Raw genomic sequence first — 25,461 nt, 5'->3', positions numbered from 1 at the left:
TAAAGGAACATGTTAACTGCTCAAGCTAGTTGAGACTAATATTGAAATATACAAATATAGATAATGGTACTATGTAAGTTCAGTTCAAACTTATTTGTATAGTGCTGCTAACAATGGTCATTGTCACAAAGCAGTGTTACAGAAATTAATAGGTCAAATATAAAATGTAAATAAATTACTCTATATTAATTTATCCCTATAGGTTTATTCCTAATGAGCAAGTCATTAACATTTCTGTTCATGACAACATGTTAGCAGAATTGTTCGTATTTACATTTACATTTACAATTACGGCATTTAGCAGAAGCCTTTGTCCAGAGTGACGAACAAAAGTGCTGTGAGTCTCTATCAATGAATAAATCTACACTGGTTCACTAGTATTAATTAGATCTCATTAATTGTCATACCTCTACTATGCACCAAGACACTCTGACCAAATGCAATTTTTTGCATATTACTAGCCAGATATTTGTTTCTACATCAATGCCCAAGCTGCTTTACCGCTTCTCAGTATGCTGACTCATTATAACGTGATAAGTGGTGATGATCCGCACCACTCTTGTGTCATTTGAAAACTTGTTTAATGTGATTCATCAGCAGAAGTGTGAACAGCAGCAGCTCTGCAGGGTGCCAGAGTTAACTTTATTTTTTAAGGAGACACTGAACATTCTTGTGTGTCTTTGTGGGAGTATTGTGTTGAATGCTGACGACAGCTGAAGACAAACTTTCTCACACAATTTCCCTCTTTGTCCCTCCTAACAGAGTCCTATTGGTTTAGTTTAATGTAAGATGTTTTGCTAAAAAATATTTAACATGAGCATGCATTTATTTAGAAAATATACTAACACTTCAGTGGCTCAGTTGCTGAATCATAAAAACATACAGAAGTCTTTGTACAGTGTATAATAAAAGTAGAAATAACCACCAAATAATGCTAGAGCTAAGGCCAAGTGAAGATTGCATTTAAATGAAATATACATACCCTCTGAATCCCAGAAATGGGAATTGTACTGCAGTATCCTTGTCTATTTCAAGACTAAAATATTTTAATTGACACTTACCCTTGCTTACTGAAACAAAATGCAGCTTTGCCTGAATGCATACCTGATGTATGCATGTCAACATGTCTGAGTTCCTGTCCATTAGCTGGTGGAGTATAGTGGAAATGGAAGTTAAATACATTTATATTCATATTTATGAATGTATTGTACTTACTCGTTGACCATGTTTCTAACTACAGCATATAGGAATGAAAGCATATTGATCCTATCAATGTAGCTAGAGTTTGAGGTGTTGTTTGCTGGCTTAGCAGTGTCACATCAAACTGGAGTCTAATTCTGGAGCATATACTGTAGAGCAGTGGTCCCCAACCCCCAGGCCGTGGACCGGCACCGGTCCGTGGGCCAATTGGTACCGAGCCAAACAGAAAGAATACATAACTTACATTATTTCCGTTTTATTTATTATCTGATTCTGAACGATGTTTCATTTTGGAAAATTACCCTCCACTCCACCACATCTGTCCATGACTCACTCTTGATGCATGTCATGATGTTTGCTTCTGTCACATGTCTTACCTATATCTTCTTAAAGGGGCTTCTCCGGCTGGTAACAGATAATACATTACCACTAAATTCAACCCCCCAAGCGAGCAAAATGAACAAAAAACAACACAGTGGATTCAGGTTTATTATTATATTTAGAAAATACCAGTTTTTATGCCGGTTGTGTCATTTTATTTTGTTGTATTTATCCCCCACACCTTAAAAGCCGGTCCGTGGTGCAAAAAAAAGGTGGGGGACCACGATTACTTCTCTTCATTGCTGTCGAGACTGGCCATTCTTTCTTTCATCTTTCTTTCTAATGCTCCAAACTTATTAAAATTCTCAAATTGACACACATTTAAGTTTAACCATAAATGTTTTTTTGTTTTTTTTTAATTAATATTTGAAGCACTCCATCCATTGTATTTTAGGTTTATTTCACTCTTTATTTAATAGTAGACAAAATGTATCAGTTTGAGATGCAGGTGCAGTGTAAACACAATGAGGCTGAAAAAGCAGTGACAATCTGCTGCCTCACCAGAAAAAAGGTTGATATGCTGATATACTCATAGGAGACCCAAAAGTTTAATCTCATATGTCCTGGCATTATAGAATTTTTGTTCTGAAAACAAGAATAGAATAAACAATGATTTTCTGTACAAACACAGAGTATGAACTCTGAAATGGTGCCGGAAACATCCTAGGGATCAACCAAAACCTTTTTGGATTATTTGGAGGGGCACGTGAAGAACAGAGAAGAATAGTGTTTGCCTTAAATCAATTTTAAAAGGTTTTCCAAGTAAGACTGCTGGTAAATCAACATAAAACGGCACCATTTATTAAGGAAGAGACTGCTAGGAAGTATTTCAAAGCCACCAGTTCACATCGCTATTAATTTCACCACTGTTCAAAGAGTACAACATGAGTGGAATATGAGGTCTCATGAGGTCTCATGGTCTGACATGGCCTACATTTAAGTTAATTTAGGCAATATTTAGATGCAATGCCTCTTACATGTTTTCACTTTCATGTTAGGAACTAGCATATTTGTTGAACTTAAAAACATTTTTTTTAATTAATTATTTGTGTATTTGTTTGTACTTTGAAATGGATCAGAATGCATTTCCAACCTCTTGTAAACTATCACAGATGATTTACATTTGACAGTAATATATGCAGTGATACATCCTGAGTGCCAGATTCAAATGAATGTGTTTGTTCTTGCTGTAGTGCCAACATTCAGCCATGAATAGCTTTACAATTACACAGAGACATAACTCAATGCATTATGGCTTCTCTCTTGTTCATTTAATTGAATTTCTGTCAAAGAAAAATATTGTAAAGCTGAATTTGATGAACATTGCATGTTTCCACTTCTAATGGTCTACTTATTTATTTAAAACAAAAATATATTAGAGAGTGTATATTAAGGATAAATAAATATTTCTATTGTAACTGATTTAAAATCTATCTTCTACTGTATGTGGCATTTGAAAATGTAAGGTAAAGCGAAATAAATGCAAGTGTAAAAATATTTATTTTAAGGGCACACATGAACTATAGAAATATGTGCTGACCAAGTGCTAAGTTCTAGGCTATTAATCAAGAATGTGATCCAGGTGCGTGTGACATGGTGCAATAATGTGCAGTGGCTGATGTAGTTGTTACTTTTCCTGACAGAGAAAAATTAGTACACACAAAAATGTGTACTTGTATTTACGTTTAAGTGTGCAACACATGTTTTGTACACAATTACTTCGGAAAGTCAACCACAACACACTGGCTAAATGTGCAAACCATTTACCCACATGTAATGTAATGTCATGTACTATAGTAAATTAATTTTCATTTAAAAAAATGTTTTATGTCATCAATAGTGCGATGAAATACTCATACAGACGCTCCCCACTTTACAAACATTCACTTTACGAACTCTCATGGATACGAACAAAACTGTCCTCAAAATGAAATTTGTTTGGAGTCGAGGAGAGCCGCCGCAAGCTAGTCGTCCACGTGACGAGTCTACATGATGCACACTGGACTCGGGTGAATAAATTTGTTTTAAGCTAAATTTTTATAATACATTTTTAATATTTTTTTATACTTTATACAAAATATTGTATACAGTATTTCGGCTATTTCGATTTGTTTTAGTATATTTTATTGTTTATTTGCTCGTATTTTTAGCTCTTACATCATTAGGAGATATGCGTAGTCAATAACGAATACAGTAACAACTTACGAACAAATTCATGGTACGAACGTAACTCGTACGTACGGTGGGGAGCGTCTGTACTGACTCCATATTTATTACGATGTCTGTTGTCCCCTTTGTAATGTGATTGTCTATATACAGTAATTTAAAGACAATTAAGCATAGAATCTGACCAAATCAAAAAGAATGGTCTTAGTACATCTAGCTGTATGCTGTACATTGTGGTATCATTGCTGCTTCAAAGCTTTAACAATCCCTGGTTCAAACCTTGAGCTCTCCCTTGTTCATATGTTCTATGGACTGGAATCTAATTAGCAGCCTCTTGCCCAATTTTCTCTTGGATGGGCTCTGGATCCACACATACTCTATTTTTTAAGTGTAATTCGTTGGGTTTATGCTTGAATATAGTATATGATAAGACAAAATCCTTTTTTTTTTGTTTTGCATTCATTCTAAGAAAATTGATTATTTATGTTTTATTATAAACAATGTTTCACGTATGTGAAGAGATGTTTTTTCCATATTTAATGCAAAAAAAAACCTTTAATTACTTTCAAATATGTTTACAACCTTGCTGTAGTGGGTAATGGCTTTCATTAAAAAAATAAAAAAAAAACTCCATTGTAATATACACTACCAGACATGCAAATTTTTCCCAAAAAGAGACGGCTACTCACAAAACAGATACGGGTAAAAATTGCATCTGTGTTTCTCTTATGATATGTAAGATCTCTATCAAATGTGTTATTCAGACTAGCAGGGCATTTTTTTTCCAGTGAATTGCACTGATGTATTGGATATTGCATAAAAAACAACAAGCTACTACATCCTTCAGAGAATGTTTAATGCTTGTTTTAGTTCACAAATTGCACAAAAAACATTACAGGATAAATTGTGCAATTTTGCTGCTTGTATTTTATTCATAGATAAAAGATTTCTAGGAAAACAAGAGATTGATTTACTGAAAAGATTAAACAAATTAGGGCAGAAGTATGTGGACACTTGACCATCCATCATGCCCAAACGGTTGTCATAGTCAAAAGAATACAATTGTTTAGAAAGTTTTTGTAAACTGTAGCTTTAATATTTTCATTCACTAAAATAAGAGACCCAAACACTCAACACCTTTGAATTAGAATACAGACAGCAAAATCTAGTGAAATTCCTTCCCAGGAAAATGGAGGTTATTTTAAATGCAATTATGGAGGCAAAATGGTATGGAATTTTCATCAAGCACATATTGGTCTTGTGTCCACACATTTTTGGTCACATAATGTATCTATTTACCCAAGTGAACTGTGCATTATATGCATAAATATTACAGTTAAAATATCCTTAATAACAATGGGCAGGACCAGCCTTTTGGAACAGACACATTTTTCCATGACATGGATTACACAAGTTGTTTCTGGTGAAATTCACATGATTGCATTACTTAATTGTAGCAGATTAGTTTGGTGCACATATTTGTTTCGAAATCTCCTATTCCGCTGCAGGATTAAGTTTCGTGGACAGAACCATTGGAAAAATCCTGAGACACCTTGTCATGTTTATCTAAACAGTCTGAGATGGATGGTTTGTGATTTGCAGCATGGTGGAAGAAGACATTACATGAAAATTGGGTTGCATTAAAAACAGGGGATACATGATCACAATACTCAGATAGATTGTGCAATCAATTAATACAAAACTGTGTGCCAAGAAAACATCCCCTATACTATTGCACCACCCATGCCTAAATTGTTAATAAAGGGTGGCTTGGGTCTATGAATTAATGTTGTTTATGACATATTCTGTCATATTCCTACTCTCTACATGTTGTAGCAAAATGTAAGATTCATCAGATCATTCAATAGTTTCAGTTTGTTTGTTCTGTTTCCAGACATCAATGAACTGCACTGTGCTCTCACACTTATTATATCCCATGTTGTGATTTTTTTTATGTTTTTCTGCTTTGTGTAAAGTTACCATAGCTTTCCTGTCAACTTGCACTTAGTCAAGCCTTTCTTACCTGAACTTTCTTACCTTAAGGAAGGAATTTTAAGCTACAGAACTGATGCTCACTGCAGGTTTTTTCTTTTTTTGCATACCTCTCTGCAAAAAATGATTTGTTTGTGAAAATCTCAAGGGATCAGCAGTTTCTGAAATACTTAGACCAGCCTGTCTGGAACTAACAACCATGCAATTGATAAAGTCACAGAGATCACATTTCCCCATTTTGTTGTTTAAGGTGAACATTATCGAAGTGAACATTATTGAACTCTGGCTTCATCAACAACGCTTTGGAAACACCCCCTGCATGACCACCCTCTGAACCATGTGTGTAATCAGAAGTGCTGTGTGTGTGTCTGTTTTTGCCACAGGTAAGCAGTGTTGTGCTAGTTACTAAGAAATAGTAACTTGTTACTGTTACTAGTTACTTCATTAAAAAAGTAACTCAATTACTTTGTTGATTACTTACACCAAAAAGTAATGCGTTACTGGTAAAAGTAACTTTTTAGTTACTTTTTTAAAGAACGTTCTTTAATGTTCACATTAATGCCCTTTTATGCGTTATGGTCTGTACAAACACAAAACTGACTTAAAAACACAAAGTAATTTTTAAACACTATTTTATTAAAGTCAGACCAGCACAAACTGAATATATCACAAGGATTTCTGAAATAAATAACAAAACAAGCTGAATAATATATTCAGAATCAAAAACTAAAGTGGCTTCTGCATCATAAAAGCTGTTGTAATGAACCCTTTAAAATGTTCCTTTCACAGCTAAGGTATGAAAACTATCAACAATGTACAACATAACACCGGGTTAGCTTCTAGCTTCGTCGAGGCATGGAGTTTCTGGAGGAGCTTCGACAGATTGGAGTTGCTGTTTATCACAGTAGATACGACCTTCAAACCAGAAAGACACAGCTTACATTTGACTAAAAAGTTTTTGTCTTTATGCTCAACTAAAGTTGAATAATGAGCATATTTCCACTTTGAGAAACTCGTCTTGCTCTCACCTCGACTTGCCATTACTGCCGCACAGACTTGAATAAACGGAAAGACGCCCACAGTGCGTCTTCTTCGTGTTTACAGTGGTTCATCCACCAATCCTACAATGCGTTGCTGCTGTAAACAGGTCAGGCTGTAGGGTACACTTCAGCCAAAATTAATTAATTTCAAAATTTAAAAAAATCGGACAATGCACCATACGGTAACGGTAACAGAGTTACTTTATTTAAAAAGTAATGCGTTACAGTATTAGTTACTGCCATAAGTAACTGCGTTACAGTAACGCATACTAGTACTAGTAACGCGTTATTGCCCAGCACTGCAGGTAAGTATCGCTAAGTCGGTAAAAATGACAAAAAAAAAAAACAATCAAGAAATCAGAAAAGCAAACTGGCAAAAAAGCAAGAGGGAATGGAAATGGGCTTGTCCCTTTATCGTTCCTTACCTGCCAGATGCGGCGCCTTTTTCCCAGGGCTCAGAAGCCCGCCCTTAGGCGGTTTTTTCCCCCTGTGGAGAGGGTGCGGTGCTCCACCTCTCTTTCTCTGAGGAAAGTGCCATATTAGACGGATGGACCCATATCCATGCCCCCGCAGCCAGTCCAGTTTGAGAAGCTCTTGGAGGTAGTGACTTGTGCTGTTTTCAAGCTTAACATTGCTAGGCCAGCTGAGCATCCTCTTAATAAATTAGATGAGTACTTTCTGAGACTGAGGTCACTTCATCTGTGCTGGGGCCTGCCCTTCTTTCCTGATCTGCACCCTGATTTTTCCAGATCCTGGGGCAGTCCTTATTTGTCCCACCTCTTCAGTGCAGCTATATTACAATTCCCCAGGGTTAAGAGACAATGGTTATCTCTCCCCTGGTGCTGAGTTGTCCCTGAAAGCCCCGGCGCTGCCGACCAAGGCTTTCCAGGCCTCCTTGGCTTTGGTTGGCAAAACTTAAACGGCGACGGGTCAGGCTGGAGGCTGTTTGCACACCATGGCGGTCTTTTAAGACTACCAGGCAATAGATGAGGGTGATCAAAGGAGAAATTACAGAATTTTAGAGCTGCGTCATGTTACAAACCTGGCCATCAGGGCTACGTTGGCCAGTCTATGGCTGCCCTTGTGGCCAATGAGAGGAAACTTTCCGATCTCTCTGACAGGCACAAAGCTATTCTCCTGGAGGCCTTGGTCATTCAGCAACACAATTTATACGGTTGTCGACAGGTTTCAGGAGGCAAAAAGACAGTCTGTGGCATTTCAGTGCTTCCTTCCTCGCTGCTGTCATGGGACTGCTCGGCAGGCACAGCCGGCTAGGGCTGTGCCTGCCGAGCAGTCCCATGACAGCGGCAGTATGCGGCAGTATGAGATTAATGATCAAAACACAAGAAAGTGGCGGATCTGAGGATCGTTATTTTTAAAAAGAGGGCTTTGACGAAAAGGTATGCCTTAGCACAACCGCCTCTCCACAGTGACCTCGGGAGATCGGGTTGTTAACCCTGCCACCTCTGGTGCTTCAGGGCATAGCAGTCTCCAGAAAGTGCCTGCCTCAGCTTCCGCCCGGAAACGTATCAGATTTGGGGGGCTGGCCACCCCTCTGGAGGCTACTAGAACAGCTTAGAAGGACAACTCAAACTGCTCTATGTATACCATAGGTCAGTTTCGTGAGACTTATACTCTTAAACAGTGCCTTCCTCTACCCCAGGCTGGGGTATGTCCCCAAGGTGCTCTCAGTTGCCCCATGAACAGTCGTGCTCCAGGAATTTTATCCTCCTCCTTTTTAGGCCCCCATCCATACATCCACAGAAAGTCAGACCAATTGTTTGTCTGCTACGGTCCATATAAGAAGAATATAGATCTATAAGGTTATAAGAAGCCTGAGATCTACCGCAATCTACAGCTTATAACATCTAATGTTTTCTTCTCACAAACCAAATTGCTTATTGGGCTAATAACCTGTGTGTGATGTGTATTACAGCTTGTTGATTAGCTGGCCATTATTCAACTAATTAATATTAATTAATGTTACATGCCACTTTAAAGATGAGCCAGCTGTTGTTTTTACATTACAGACACATTCATGGATATTTTGTTATTGACTTTTAGTAACTGTAATAATCACATTAAATCCATAAAAGGTTTTTATTTACATTCCCTTTGACACCGCCATAACATTGAGGACGTAATAATAAGGACAGTAGGAAATATTTGCATTGCATTGTAAAAGCATAGGCTTTATCCTAGCTGCATACCACTACTATACGGAATCATATACGAGTCATTGCTGTGACATTTTATTTATTGTGTTGTGTGCACTTTGGGACACAGCCCCGAATTCTCATTGAATGTGGATTACTTGTCTCTCACATCCAACAGATTAATTTACACAGTGGTAAAGGGACAAAGAACCACCATTGTTACAGGATGCTTTTTTTGTAAAAAGCTTACAATAGCACTTTTAGGCCACAGAGAGTGAAATTCACAAAAGGAACCCTATTAGCTTTAAATGAAGCCGTACGACAGAAATTAAAGCTATTTGTTTGCTTTCAGGAACTAATATTGGTTTAATAACTTCTGTTCCAAATGGCTATAACACACATTAAATTACAAACTCACTTAGAAATAAAGTTCATCACCTGTATTATGCTGCATAGAATGTTGTCATTTTACTACAGCAACATTGCTTGGTAGACCTACCAGAGTTTTATCAGCTCCCCAACAGAATCCTGAGACAATGAAAATAAATATAATCATATAATTACCCATTTTCACTGAACATTAGGTGTAGAGCAGCTGCTGGTCCATCAGTCTTTTAAAAAGACTTATGTAAAGCTAGCTGTAGCCACCAGTAGGCATTACAGCCACAAACCGGGCAGAGCAATCATTTCACAATTTAAAGCAAAACTACGGTGGCCGAGAAGTGCAAAACACATTAACAAATCCGAAAACAAATTAACAAATCCGAAAACAAATGACCAAATCCAAAAACAAATTAACAAACCCAAAAACAAATTAACAAATCCAAAAACAAAACAACAAATCCGAAAACAAATTAACAAATTCAAAAACAAAACAACAAATCCAAAAACAAATGAACAAATTCAAAAACACATTAACAAATCCAAAAAACACAACGACAATCCAGACAAACCGGAAAAGGTAGGTATAGTTTGCGAATGGAAAATTACAGATCATTGGACGAGACACCTGTCAGTCAAGATATACAGGTGAGTGACAGGTGTCTCGTCCAATGATCTGTAAGTTTCCATTCGCAAACTATACCTACCTTTTCCGGTTTGTCTGACTTGTCGTTGTGTTTTTTGGATTTGTTAATGTGTTTCGTGCAACAATTCAGACAAACCGGAAAAGGTAGGTAGTTTGTGAATGGAAACTTACAGATCATTGGACGAGACACCTGTCACTCACCTGTATATCTTGACTGACAGGTGTCTTGTCCAATGATCTGTAAGTTTCCATTCGCAAACTATACCTACACTATAAAAAATGTCTGTGAAATTAACTGTGAATTTGTGTAAAACCACAACATCGAATTTTTGTAAAGTGAAAAACAATTAAACTGTGTTAAATTCACAGTAATGTTTTGTAAAGTACTCAACCAAACAAACCAGTAAATTTTACAAAAAGTATGCATTAAAATAATATATATTTTGTGTAAAATGTACAGCTTTTTAAAAATTAAATAGAAAAAAATCAGTATTTCAGAAAACAGTAGAATGCAGTTAAAACTACAAAAAGACAGTGTTAAAACTTTCTTTCGGCTTCTCCCGTTAGGGGTCGCCACAGCGGATCCTCCGCACGTTTTGATTTGGCACATGTTTTACGCTGGATGCCCTTCCTAACGCAACCCTCCCCAATTTATCCGGGCTTGGGACCGGCACTAAGAGTGGCTGGGGATGGTTCCCTGACCGGGGATCGAACCCGGGTCGCAGCGGTGAGAGCGCTGCATCTTAACCACTAGACCACCAGGGGACCACAAAAAGACAGTGTTAAAATACTAAAATTATTACAAACCCGATTCCAAAAAAGTTGGGACACTGTACAAATTGTGAATAAAAACACAATGCAATGATGTGGAAGTTTCAAATTTCAATATTTTATCCAGAATACAAAATAGATGACATATCAAATGTTTAAACTGAGAAAATCTGTCATTTTAAGGGAAAAATAAGTTGATAAAAAATTTCATGGCATCTACACATCTCAAAAAAAGTTGGGACAAGGCCATGTTTACCACTGTGTGGCGTCCCCTCTTCTTTTTTATAACAGTCTGTACATGTCAGGGGACTGAGGAGACAAGTTGCTCAAGTTTAGGAATAGGAATGTTGTCCCATTCTTGTCTAATACAGGCTTCTAGGCTTTAACAGTTTTCCACTTTGCCATAGTTTATTTTAAATGAGCCTTGGCCCAGAGAAAACGCCTGAGCTTCTGCATCATGTTTAGATATGGCTTCTCTTTTGACCTATAGAGTTTTCGCCGGCGACGGCGAATGGCAGAGTGGATTGTATTCACCGACAATGTTTTCTGGAAGTATTCCTGAGCCCATGTTGTGATTTCCATTACAGTAGCATTCCTGTATGGGATGCAGTGGCGTCTAAGGGCCGGAAGATCACGGGCATCCAGTATGGTTTTCTGGCATTGACCCTTACGCACAGAGATTGTTCCAGCTTCTATGAATCTTTAGATGATGTTATGCACTGTAGATGATGATAACTTCAAACTCTTTGCAATTTTTCTTTGAAAAACTCCTTTCTGATATTGCTCCACTATTTTTCACCGCAGGATTGGGGAAATTGCTGAATTGCTGAGCCCATCTTGACTTCTGAGAGACACTGTCACCCTGAGAGACTCTTTTTATACCCAATCATTTTGTCAATTGAACCAATAAGTTGCAAATTGGTCCTCCAGCTGTTCCTTATATGTACTTTTAACTTTTCCGGCCTATTATTGCTACCTGTCCCAACTTTTTTGGAATGTGTAGATCTCATGAAATCCAAAATGAGCCAATATTTGGCATGACATTTCAAAATGTCTCACTTTCAACATTTGATATGTTATCTATATTCTATTGCGAATAAAATATATGTTTATGAGATTTGTAAATTATTGCACTCCTTTTTTATTCACAATTTTTACAGTGTCTGAACTTTTTGGAATCGAGTTTGCACATTTTACAAATGCATGTCTTCTTCTTCTTCTTTCGGCTGCTCCCATTAGGGGTCGCCACAGCGGATCATCCGTCTCCATACCACCCTGTCCTCTATATCTGCCTCTTTCACACCAACTACCTGCATGTCTTCCCTCACCACATCCATGAACCTCCTCCTTGGCCTTCCTCTTTTCCTCCTACATTTTTCTACCAATATAATTCATGTCCCTTCTCTGCACATGTCCAAACCATCTCAATCTCGACTCTCTCACCTTGTCACCAAAACATCCTACATGTGCTGTCCCTCTAATAAACTCATTTCTAATCTTGTCCATCCTCGTCACTCCCAACGAAAACCTCAACATCTTCAGCTCTGCTACCTCCAGCTCCACCTCCTGTCTTTTACTCAATGCCACTGTCTCTAATCCATACAACATCGCATGTCTCACCACAGTCCTATAAACTTTCCCTTTCATTCTTGCAGATACTCTTCTATCACAAATCACTCCTGTCACTCTTCTCCACCCACTCCACCCTGCCTGCACTCTTTTCTTTACTTCCCTAACACACTCTCCATTACTTTGCACTGTTGACCCCAGGTACCTGAACTCCTCCACCTTTTCCACCTCTTCTCCCTGCAACCGCATCACTCCACTGCCCTCCCTCTCATTCACACACATGTACTCTGTCTTACTCCTACTGACTTTCATTCCCCTTCTCTCCAGCGCATATCTCCACCTCTCCAGGCTCTTCTCAACCTGCTCTCTACTCTCACCACAAATCACAATATCATCTGCAAACATCATAGTCCAGGGAGACTCCTGTCTGACCTCGTCCGTCAACCTGTCCATCACCACTGCAAACAGGAAAGGGCTCAGGGCCGATCCTTGATGCAGTCCAACCTTCACCCTGAACCAGTCTGTCGTACCTACTGCACACTTTACTGCCGTCACACTGTCCTCATACATGTCCTGCACCACCCTCACATACTTCTCTGACACACCTGACTTCCTCATACAATACCACAACTCCTCTCTCGGCACCCTGTCATACGCTTTCTCCATCCATCCATCCATCTTCTCCCGCTTATCCGATGCCGGGTCGCGGGGGCAGCAGTCTAAGCAAAGATGCCCAGACTTCCCTCTCCCTAGACACTTCTTCCAGCTCTTCCGGGGGGACACCAAGGCGTTCCCAGGCCAGCCGGGAGACATAGTCTCTCCAGCGTGTCCTAGGTCTTCCCCGGGGTCTCCTCCCAGTGGGACGCGCCCGGAACACCTTCCCAGGAAGGCGTCCAGGAGGCATCCGGAACAGATGCCCGAGCCACCTCAGCTGACCCCTCTCGATGTGGAGGAGCAGCGGATCTACTCCGAGCTCCTCCCGAGTGACTAAGCTTCTCACCCTATCTCTAAGGGATCGCCCAGCCACCCTGCGGAGGAAGCACATTTCGGCCGCCTGTATCCGGGATCTTGTCCTTTTGGTCATGACCCAGAGCTCATGACCATAGGTGAGAGTAGGAACGTAGATTGACCGGTAAATCGAAAGTTTCGCCTTGCGGCTCAGCTCCTTCTTCACCACGACAGACCGGTACATCGACCGCATTACTGCAGAAGCTGCACCGATCCGTCTGTCAATCTCCCGTTCCACCCTTCCCTCACTCGTGAACAAAACCCCAAGATACTTAAACTCCTCCACTTGCGGCAGGAACTCCCCACCAACCTGAAGTGGGCAAGCCACCCTTTTCCGACTGAGGACCATGGCCTCGGATTTGGAGGTGCTGATTCTCATCCCAGCCGCTTCACACTCGGCTGCAAACCGTCCCAGTGCATGCTGAAGGTCCTGGTCTGATGAAGCCAACACGACAACATCATCTGCAAAGAGCAAAGACGAAATCGTGTCGTCACCAAACCGGACACCCTCCGACCCCTGGCTGCGCCTAGAAATTCTGTCCATAAAAATTATGAACAGAACCGGTGACAAAGGGCAGCCCTGCCGGAGTCCAACATGCACCGGGAACAAGTCTGACTTACTGCCGGCAATGCGAACCAAGCTCCTGCTTCGGTCATACAGGGACCGGACAGCCCTTAGTAAAGGGCCCCCGACCCCATACTCCCGGAGCACCCTCCACAGGCCGCCGCGAGGGACACAGTCGAATGCCTTTTCCAAATCCACAAAGCACATGTGGACTGGTTGGGCAAACTCCCATGAACCCTCCAGCACCCTGTAGAGGGTATAGAGCTGGTCCAGTGTTCCACGGCCTGGACGAAAACCACATTGTTCCTCCTGAATCCGAGGTTCTACTATCGGCCGTATTCTCCTCTCCAGTACCCTGGCATAGACTTTCCCAGGTAGGCTGAGAAGTGTGATCCCCCTATAGTTGGAACACACCCTCCGGTCCCCCTTCTTAAAAAGAGGGACCACCACCCCGGTCTGCCATTCCAGAGGCACTTTACTACCTTGGTGACTTCAGCTTGGGTGATGGACGAGTCCGCCTCTGAGCCCTCAGCCTCTGCTTCCTCAATGGAAGACGTGACGGCGGGATTGAGGAGATCCTCGAAGTATTCCTTCCACCGTCCAACGACATCCCCAATTGAGGTCAACAGCTCCCCACCTCTACTGTAAACAGCATTGGTGGGGCACTGCTTTCCCCTCCTGAGGCGCCGGACGGTTTGCCAGAATCTCTTCGAGGCCAGCCGATAGTCCTTCTCCATGGCCTCACCGAGCTCCTCCCAGGCCCGAGTTTTTGCCTCGATAACCACCCGGGCTGCAGTTCGCTTGGCCTGCCGGTACCCGTCAGCTGCCTCAGGAGTCCCACAAGCCAACCAGGCCAGGTAGGACTCCTTCTTCAGCTTGACGGCATCCCTTACTTCCGGTTTCCACCACCGGGTTCGGGGATTGCCGCCTCGACAGGCACCGGAGACCTTACTGCCACAGCTCCGAGCGGCCGCTTCGACAATGGAGGTGGAGAACATGGTCCACTCGGACTCAATATCTCCGGCCTCCCTCGGGATCTGGTCAAAGCTCTGCCGGAGGTGGGAGTTGAAGATCTCTCTGACAGGAGGCTCGGCCAAACGTTCCCAGCAGACCCTCACAGTACGCTTGGGTCTGCCGAGTCTGTCCAGCTTCCTCCCCCGCCATCGGATCCAACTCACCACCAGGTGGTGATCAGTTGACAGCTCCGCCCCTCTCTTTACCCGAGTGTCCAAGACATACGGCCGCAGGTCAGATGAAACGACCACAAAGTCGATCATCGACCTGCGGCCTAGGGTGTCCTGGTGCCACGTGTACTGATGGACACCCTTATGCTTGAACATGGTGTTCGTTATGGACAAACTGTAACTAGCACAGAAGTCCAATAACTGAACACCGCTCGGGTTCAGATCAGGGGGGCCGTTCCTCCCAATCACGCCCCTCCAGGTGTCACTGTCGCTGCCCACGTGTGCATTGAAGTCTCCTAGTAGAACGACGGAGTCCCCAGTCGGAGCACTGTCCAGCACCCCTCCCAGAGACCCCAAGAAGGCCGGGTACTCTATACTGCCGTTTGGCCCGTAGGCACACACGACAGTGAGAGACCTATCCCCGACCCGTAGGCGCAGGGAAACGACCCTCTCGTTCACCGGGGTAAACTCCAACACATGGCGGCTGAGCTGGGGGGCTATAAGCAAACCCACACCAGCCCGACGCCTTTCACCATGGGCAGCTCCAGAGTTGTAAAGAGTCCATCCTCTCTCGAGGAGTGTGGTTCCAGAGCCCAGGCCGTGCGTAGAGGTGATCCCGACTATCTCTAGTCGGAACCTCTCAACCTCACGCACAATCTCAGGCTCCTTCCCCACCAGCGAGGTGACATTCCACGTCCCTAGAGCTAGCTTCCGTGTCCAGGGATCGGGTTGTCGAGGCCTCCACCTTCGACTGCTGCCCGATCCTCTTAGCACCGGCCCCTTACGGTCCCTCCTGCAGGTGGTGAGCCCACTGGAAGGCGGCCCCACGTCGCTCCTTCGGGCTGAGCCCGGCCGGACCCTGTGGGGGAAGGCCCGGCCACCAGGCGCTCGCATACGAGCCCCAACCCCGGGCCTGGCTCCAGGGTGGGGCCCCGGCTGCGCCATACCGGGCGACGTCACGGTCCCTGATGTAGTATCTCTCATAAGGGGTTTTGAACCGCTCTTAGTCTGACCCGTCGCCCAGGACCTGTTTGCCTTGGGAGACCCTACCAGGGGCATATAGCCCCGGACAACATAGCTCCTAGGGTCATTCGAGTACTCAAACCCCTCCACCACGTTAAGGTGGCAGTTCAAGGAGAGGACGCTTTCTCTAAATCCACAATCCACAAATACACAATGCAGCTCCTTCTGTCCTTCTCTATACTTCTCCATCAACATCCTCAAAGCAAATAAGGCATCTGTGGTGCTCTTCCTCGGCATGAAACCATACTGTTGCTCACAGATGGTCACCTCTCCTCTCAGCCTGGCTTCCACTACTCTTTCCCATAACTTCATGGTGTGACTGATCAACTTAATTTCCCTGTAGTTACTGCAGGTCTGCACATCTCCCTTATGCTTAAAGATCGGTACCAGCACACTCCTTCTCCATTCCTCAGGCATCCTCTCCCCTTCCAGAATCCTGTTAAACAATCTGGTTAAAAACTCCACTGCCATCTCTCCTAAACATCTCCACGCTTCTACCGGTATGTCATCTGGTCCAACCGACTTTCCATTCTTCATCCTCTTAATCGCTGCTCTCACTTCCTCCTTACTAATCCTATCTACATCCTGCTTCACCAACTCCACATCCTCCAACCTTCTCTCTCTCTGATTTTCCTCATTCATCAGCTGCTCAAAATACTCCCTCCATCTTCTCAACACACTCTCCTCACTAGTCAACACATTTCCCTCTCCATCCTTTATTGCTCTAACTTGCAGTACATCCTTCCCAGCTCGGTCCCTCTCCTTGGCCAATCGGTATAAATCCTTTTCTCCTTCCTTAGTGTCCAACCTCTTATACAGTTCCTCATATGCCTTTTCCTTGGCTTTCGCCACATCCCTTTTTACCTGCTGCCGCATCTCCTTGTACTCCTGCCTACTTTTCTCATCACTCTGTCGATCCCACTTCTGTTTTGCCAACCTCTTTCCCCTAATGCTCTCCTGCACTTCCTCATTCCACCACCACGTCTCCTTGTCTTGCTTTCTATTTCCAGATGTCACACCAAGTACTTTTCTAGCTGCCTCCCTCATCACTCCTGCAGTAGTTGCCCAATCATCCGGCACCTCTTCACCACCACCAAGCCCCTGTCTGACCTCTTGCCTGAACCTCACACTACACTCTTCCTCCTTCAGTTTCCACCATCTTATTCTTCTTTCAAACCTTACTTTCCTCCTCTTCTTCTTCGCCTCCAAAACCATCCTACAGACCACCATCCGATGCTGTCTAGCTACACTGACCCCCGCCAACACCTTACAGTCTCCAATCTCCTTCAGGTTGCATCTCCTACACAGAAGATAATCCACCTGTGTGCACCTTCCTCCACTCTTATACGTCACCCTATGATCCTCCTTCTTCCTAAAATACGTGTTCACCACTGCCATTTCCATCCTTTTAGCAAAATCTACCACCATCTGCCCTTCCACATTCCTCTCCTTAAAACCATACCTACCCATCACCTCCTCATCACCTCTGTTCCCTTCACCTACATGCCCATTAAAGTCTGCCCCAATCACCAATCGTTCTTTCCTAGGTACACCATCTACCACTTCATCTAATTCACTCCAGAATATTTCCTTCTCCTCCATCTCACAGCCAACTTGTGGAGCATAGGCACTGATGACATTTATCATCATCCCTTCAACTTCCACCTTCACGATCATCACCCTATCAGAAACTCTCTTCACCTCCACTACACTCTTACTGTACTCTTCCTTCAGAATCACCCCTACACCATTTCTCTTCCCATCCACACCATGATAAAACAGTTTAAACCCACCTCCAATGTTCCTGGCCTTACTCCCTTTCCACTTGGTCTCCTGAACACACAACACATCTACCTTTCTCCTCTCCATCATATCAGCTATCTCTCTCCCTTTACCCGTCATAGTACCAACATTTAAAGTACCAACCCGAACCTCTACTCTCCTACACTGCTCCTTTTCCTGCCGTCTCTGTAGACGCCTTCCTCCTCTCCTTCTCCTTCTTCGGCCAACAGTAGCCCAATTTCCACCGGTACCCTGTCGGCTAACGATACCTGTGGCGGTTGTTGTTAACCCGGGCCTCGACCGATCCGGTATGAAATTCTCATTTGTGATCCGCATATTTGATTTGGCACATGTTTTATGCTGGATGCCCTTCCTAACGCAACCCTCCCCATTTACCCGGGCTTGGGACCGGCACTAAGAGTACACTGGCTTGTGCCCCCCTAATGGCTGGGTTATTTTACAAATGCATGTAATACAGATAAAACAAGTAGAATAAAATTCTAATAATATAAATGTAAAAAAAAAAATACATGTTACATGTCTGAAATGACTAGGCATTAACATATACAAGGCTTGTTTTTAAGTGTAAAAATTAAATATGAAGTAATGGTGTATTGCATACATTTTATATTTGTCTTCCAAATAGTTATGTCATTTGTTTTATAGCCTAGGTGTTCATCAGTCTGCCATTTTTTATATTAAATTGCAAATTAAAAATAAAAATGTTTTTCCATTTAGTAATATTCATAATGTCTTAAGGCAATTTTATATGCAATGATTTCTCGTATAGAAATTTATATTCCCGCGTAAATTCACGTCTTGTGTAGAAATTTAAAATGATGAACTCTGCCTCATCCAATCAGCATTAGACCTGATTCCTGATTGTCGCGGGAGCAGCCATCTTAAAGAAGTTAACAAGCCGTTATTGAGCGCGCGCTAATCAGTCACCACATGGAGTTCTGCACTTGTAAGAGAAAAGTGATTTTTTTTAGACCTTGAAAGACTTCACCATACAGACACCTGTTTGTGACAGAGGGCATATTTTGTCGTCATAATAAATATGTCGACTTAGATTGTGGGTTTTATATGTAACGATTAAATCGTTCCCTTTTTTTTTTTCTCTATTGCTGAATAGTGGTGTCCCCCCGAGGAGTGTGGAAACAACTTTATTTTTTGTACGATAAAAAAATTATTACCTGTCGATTTTGCAGCAAAATACTAGACACATTGAGGGGTTATGTGCTGCATAGTAGAGTTCATAGGAATGAACCCCATTGTTTTTTTAAGTGTGTTAGTGATGACTGTAAGCGGACATTTTGCACTTACGCGGCTTTTAAAGCTCATTTTTATCGCCATCACAATGAGTCTGAACCCTTTGTTACTCCCAGAACCTTTGTTTCAGAATTGAAATGCACCATGTCGCTGTGTGACCGCCAGTTTCACACCGTTAAAGAACCTATACACCACTTAAAAGAGCATATAGTGGAGTGGCGACCTGTGGTGTGTCCTGTTACAGGTTGTAAAAAAAATGTTCACTGTTAAATCATCGTTTACATGTTAGATTGATAGCATAAGTGACATTTACAGGGAAGTTATTTTTCAGTCTTCCTCCGCCACTGCATGTGAAGATGCTTCCCAGAGCACGAATGATGCAACACCTGAAGCTAGTGAATTACCACAGAATTTCAGTGAATCATTTCTTAGGACTGTGTGTTTATTCTACCTAAAATTGCAAGGGCAGCTCCTGCTTCTAGCTTCAACAATACAGACAATTGTTAAAGAGATGCAGAATGTACACGAGTTGGGACAGGAATACACTTTAGGCAAACTACATTCACTTTTGAATGATGAAATATGTCTAACAGATGATATTGTTAGGAAAGTCTGTGAATGTGTAAAAAATTCAGATCTGTTCTCTTTTTGTCATCAGGGACCACTGAGAACAACATATTCAAGGGCTCAAACATTTAAGAAAATGTTCCAATACATAGAGCCTAAGAAAGTGTCATTAGGCAATGATGAAAATATGACACAAAGGTTTGCATACTACATACCTGTGATACAAACTTTACAAAATCTATTGAAATCAGAATTATGGAAGTATTCAGTGTCAGAAACATCTTGTAAAACAGACTCGGATGATTTTGGTGACATAAGTGATGGCAAAAACTTTAAGTGCAACCATTTCTTCCTTGAAAATCCAAAATGCCTAAAAGTAATTCTTTACCAGGATGGTTTTGAAATTGTCAATCCACTTGGTTCTGCTAAGAAAAAGCACAAAGTAGTTGCAATGTATCTTTCAGTAGTAAATTTACCTCCGCATGTACGGTCCAATACTGATCACATGTCACTTATCTTGTTATGTGCAGAGAAAGATCTTAAACAGTTTGGAAGTGCGAAGGTTTTCTAAGAGCTATTAGTGGATTTAATAGATTTGGAGGAAAACGGAATAACTGTAGGTAGTGAAACAGTCAAACGTGCTCTGTATTGTATCGCGGGTGATAATTTGGGTTCACACAGCATTGGTGGATTCACTGAAAATGTCAGTCATTCTCAAAACTTTTGCCGATACTGTGAAATCACACGAAGTGAATTTTAAAGTGATGACCCAAGTGTTTGTGGTCCACAGCGCACCCCTGAAAGTTACGATTCTGCTGTTTGTGATCAACATACTAAAAACAGTCAAGGCAGCAAAGGAATAAAGGTAAAGTCTGTTTTTAATACTCTGAAATCTGTTCATGTTTGCCAGCCTGGTCTCCCACCTTGTTTAGGCCATGAAATTTTTGAGGGTGTCTTAGCCTATTATATTGCATTGTACTTGAAGTATTTCATTAAAAATAGGCAATGGCTTACATATTCAATTTTGAACAGACGCAAGCAGTTCAAATACAAAGGAACTGATGCTCTCACAAAGCCATGTGCTGTCAACTCAGAGGTGCCCAAGCTTTCCGGACAAGCTGTTCAGAATTAGAATTTCTTAAGGTTGCTTCCTGTTTTAATTGGTGACAAAGTGCAAAATCCAGATGATGTGTGGCAGCTAACGCTCCAGCTTAAAGATATTGTTGATTTGTGCACAAAAGATTTCATCAGCACAGGTAGCTTATAAAAAATGTTTTAGGCACAGTGGTGAAAAAACAATACTAAAATGCTATATAAATATAGCGAATAAAATGTGAACATATGCAGGACTGTGCAAAAGTCTTAAGAACCTTGCTATTTTAACTTTCAAAAATGGTTTTGAGCCAGTTATTTATATATTTTGCTGTCAGTAGGAAATATCAGTTTGCATTTTGAAACATTTCTTTGAACAAATTTTAATAATCCAGTGAAACTTTTGTATAAACAAAGAGTCTGGCATCAGTTGCTGTACAAAAACCCAGTCTTCACAGTACTGTAGCTTTGCAGGCGCATCTCTTCAAGCATCTTCCCGTTTTTTGCCACAGTTCTTCTGTATTTTAGTCTCTTTTTCTGTTACTTTGTGCAATTGCAGATGGACTCAATTATGTATGATCAGATCACTTTGTAGAGCATAAGATTCTGTAACTTTTTGTGCATACAAAAATCTTACTGGATTATTAATGTCAAAAGAAATGTTTGGAAATTTAAACTGATTTCCTACTGACACACTACAGCAAAATATATAAATAACTGGTTTAAAAACAGTTTAAGGTGCCTTAAACTTTTGCACTATTGCAGGCAATTAAATCCGCAAACATATTCTATTCTCAAAATTGAAGACTTGTCATAAATGTAGTTACTTCTCTCTTCTCTGTTTATTACTTCTCTCTTATATTCACTTCTAACTTGATTTCAGAAATGACTGACTTGGAGAGAACATTTCTACGCTCTGCCATCAATGAGGTCTTGCCTGACCTTCCAGAGGTGACTAAAGATATTTTAGAAGAGACTTTGCATTCTCTAGGCGTGGAGACTTATGAGGATTTCAGGTTTATAGAGGAAGATGATTTGCTATCAGCGTTGAGGCCAGTTCAAGCCCGAAAAGTCATTGCTGCTTGGAAACTGAGATGTAAGTCATGTTTTGCAGAACAGAATACTACTAGTGCCCAAACTTGCTTGCCTAAAACATTTAAAAGGTAATCAATATAAAAACATTTACATTGTGTTATTGATGATTCCTTTTTGTGTGTTTTTTTGCAGGCCAGACTCTTGAAACCAGCAGCTCATCTGTTGGATCATCACCAGGACATCCCACACCCTTGCAGTCTTTTTCACCCAGTAGTTCACAATCATTCTCTTCCAGCAGCTCCCATAGCCTTGATATTGACTGGGTGGATACCTTTCTGATATCGTGGGAGAAGTTCCCAGAGGAACTGATGCAGGTATTGGAGAGAGAAAAACGACCAAGTCCAAGAATGAGAAGAGAAATGGTGACTGGAGATTGTGGTGACTGAGATGATGCGAAAAGGTTCTGCCCAAAGTAGAAGGCATTCTACTAAAGTTGCCAAAAAGATGGTGTCAAAATATCCTAAATCTCTGCAAGATGTAATAGAGGGAGATGTGGTTGGGCCAGGATACCATTCTTTAGTTAAGCAGTTGCAATATAGAATTGAAAATGTGAAGCGATCTACAACCCCTAAAATAAGAAAACGAAAGCATCGTGTTGACGAGTCTGACACTGACGAAATACCTCCAGAGCAGAGAGCAACAATCCAGGATACTTACTGGTGCATTAACTGGGATGTAAAATTAATGCCCCTTGGAGAGACCCCTGAGAGCCAGCAGGAAAAGAAAGAAAACCTGAAGATGATGTCTCAGCATCCTACTGTAAATCTACAAGAAGTCAAACATCTAATGAAATTGACTTTCTACACACAGCGTAAACAAGTCAACCAGGGGCAAAATATAGAAAGCCGTTTGGAAGAGTGGCCGTTTTGGTTCAATGAACTTGGCATGGCAGTTCACTTCAAGGAACTTACTGGAATTGGTCTTCAAGAAACGTTCACACGAAATCTGGATTTGAAGGGCAAACGACTCTTAAACTACTTAAATACTGTTGGTGTGAAGAAAAACAAAAAGTTCTTACAGGCAGTGACAAAGTTTGAAGTGATAAGGGGAGAGATAATTGGTTGCTCTGAAGATGTAAAACAAATGTTGCTGCTTTTGCTGTCTTACTTTAACGAGAAAGAAGATGCAATGTTCTGCTACGTGGAGGACACATGCCTGGCAGGGGAAGTAGAGATGAACCACGTTTATTTGACTCCCACCATTGTTGTGTGTGGTAAGTTAATATTTTTCGCCCATTTCTTTCAGTTTATCTGGTATTTCTTTTTATCTGTAATTTCTTTTTGTAAGTTAATTAAAAAAAAATTTCTTCTTAGGTCAGTCCTGCTTTTCTTCGAAGAGGTTTATGTTGTGTGTGGATCGGAACATTGTACTTGAAAACATCACCTCTTTCATCACTGTCTTCTGCTTGATGTTTGGGAGCTATTATTGCTTTAATATTCATTACCCATCAGAACTGGCATCAACTCTGGAGTTTTTGCAGAGGTAGGTCTTTTTGGATAAACTTTATATGATTTTCACTTTATTGATTTGAAACAAATCTAAGGTAGCTCTTGCAGTGGCTTGGGGGCTAGGGCCCTTGTCACTTTAACTGTTTACCAATATAAAACTTTACTATTTTTTCACTAATTTCACTTTACAGTACAATTTCGTTGGTAACATTAGTTAATTATGTTAGCATGAACTAACAATCAATAATACTTTTATAACATTTATAAATCTTAATATTCATTTCTAAATGTACTTATGTTTCATAATGTTGTATCTGTTAACATTAGTTAATGCACTGTGAACTAAATTGAACAATGAACAATTGCATTTCTAATTCAATTGTAATAGAATTAATATTCATAATTTGTTTAGGTTAATGCATTAACAACTAATGTGTCATTAGTTAATGTTAATTCATTAACGTAAACAAACTATGAGTAGTACATTTTACATAATTTATTGACCTTTGTTAAAAGATTAATCATCAAATAAATTAAAGATTGTGAAGTTGTTTTTGATCACATTTTTTCTGCTTTACCCAGGTGTTTTTTCTCCATCAACCCGGAGAAGGGCACCAAAGTTGAGAAAACAAACACTGCCCGTCTTCCCGTCAACCCAAGAGTTCTTACATTGATTCAGGAACTTTCAGATCATGAGTGGTGTGATGTCTGAATATGGACTAATGTCAGTCAGTTTTCTGACTTGAGACACACTCAACTTGAAGGACAGTTTCACCTTTAATGCCCAGTTATTTCAGATTAAGAGGCAAGTAAATGTTTCAAATAATATTGTTAAAGATGCATTCAGTTTGTATACAGCTGCTACAGAACATTATTGCTTTTGTGATTTTTGAGTAGCATTCCTGTATCTTAATTTTACCCACTTGTTTGCATACCCTGTTCCAGCTCCAATGAGAGAATCATTAATCTGTCGCATTCTCTTGATTGTATTGTGTATAGACAGTAGTACACATTACGAATTTATGTTAAGAGATAAGAGATGTATGTTTGCTGTTTTGTGGTTAATAAATCCTTCAAGGCACTTTAATGTTTTTTTGGTTTTTTTTGCTTTCATTACTTTATCTTTTAAGGGATATCAACTTTGGTGTTTCAATTTTTACATCCCTAATCTGTGTACACTGGGTTGCAGTTTTTCAAAGTCAATGGTCTATAAGGTGGTGCAGTTTAAAAGTGCTTGCAAAATTTTATATTAAAATGTACAGTTTTAAATTGTAATGTATTTTTTACAGAATAATTTTGGCAACCACAGCTGCCAATTTCTTTCTGTGAAAACAACAGGGATTTTTTGTTTAAATGCAAAAGATTTTTCCTATTTCTTACATAATTCACAAGTAAATTTTATGGGACATTTTTTTATTTTGTACATAAATATTCTGGAGAGTACACAGTTTTAAACTGTAAATACGTGTAAATTTCTACGGTACATCTTTGTATTTTATTCATAAATATTCTGGAGAGTACACAGTTTTAAACTGTGAATACGTGTACATTTTTACAGGATATCTTTGTATTTTATACATAAATATTCTGGAGAGTACACAGTTTTAAACTGTAAATACGTGTACATTTTTACAGGATATCTTTGTATTTTATACATAAATATTCTGGAGAGTACACAGTTTTAAACTGTAAATACGTGTACATTTTTACAGGATATCTTTGTATTTTATACATAAATATTCTGGAAAGTGTACAGTTTTAAACTGTTTTAAAGTTTACATTTTTAGTGTATTTTTAACTGAATTATTCAGGCAAATTTTTTTTTGTAAAAATAACAGTTTTTTTTTTTACCGTGTACCTTTTCCGGTTTGTCTGGCTTGTCGTTGTGTTTTCTAATTTTTTATTTGTTTTCGGATTTGTTAATGTGTTTTTGGATTTGTTGTTTTGTTTTTGAATTTGTTAATTTGTTTTTGGATTTGGTAATTTGTTTTTGGATTTGTTAATGTGTTTTGCACTTCTCGGCCACCGTACAAAACAGCTCACAACATGTATGCCATAAAGACAATGTTTTTAATGTTAATAATACTGAATTGTTTTCAATGGCAGCTTGCCCAGGCATGTGA

General features: G+C 40.6%; 1 long non-coding RNA gene across 2 annotated transcripts; it reads left to right on the top strand.

The window, feature by feature from the left end:
* Positions 1 to 18,439: 18,439 nt before the first annotated feature.
* LOC310718316 lies at positions 18,440 to 24,419 on the top strand. Of its 2 annotated transcripts, XR_014531092.1 has the most exons (6): positions 18,440 to 18,831; positions 20,494 to 20,568; positions 21,679 to 21,891; positions 22,023 to 23,103; positions 23,204 to 23,372; positions 23,921 to 24,419. It is a non-coding gene; the product is annotated as an uncharacterized lncRNA (long non-coding RNA). The 2 variants fall into 2 exon arrangements; XR_014531093.1 differs by lacking the exon at positions 18,440 to 18,831 and having other exon boundaries at positions 19,680 to 20,568.
* Positions 24,420 to 25,461: the final 1,042 nt, after the last annotated feature.

This window comes from Silurus aristotelis (genome assembly GCF_946808225.1).
Source record: "Silurus aristotelis genome assembly, chromosome: 23".
NCBI classification, from domain to species: Eukaryota; Metazoa; Chordata; class Actinopteri; order Siluriformes; family Siluridae; genus Silurus; species Silurus aristotelis.
The sequence above is the reverse complement of the archived record's forward strand: the minus strand, read 5'-3'. Positions and strand labels throughout refer to the sequence as shown.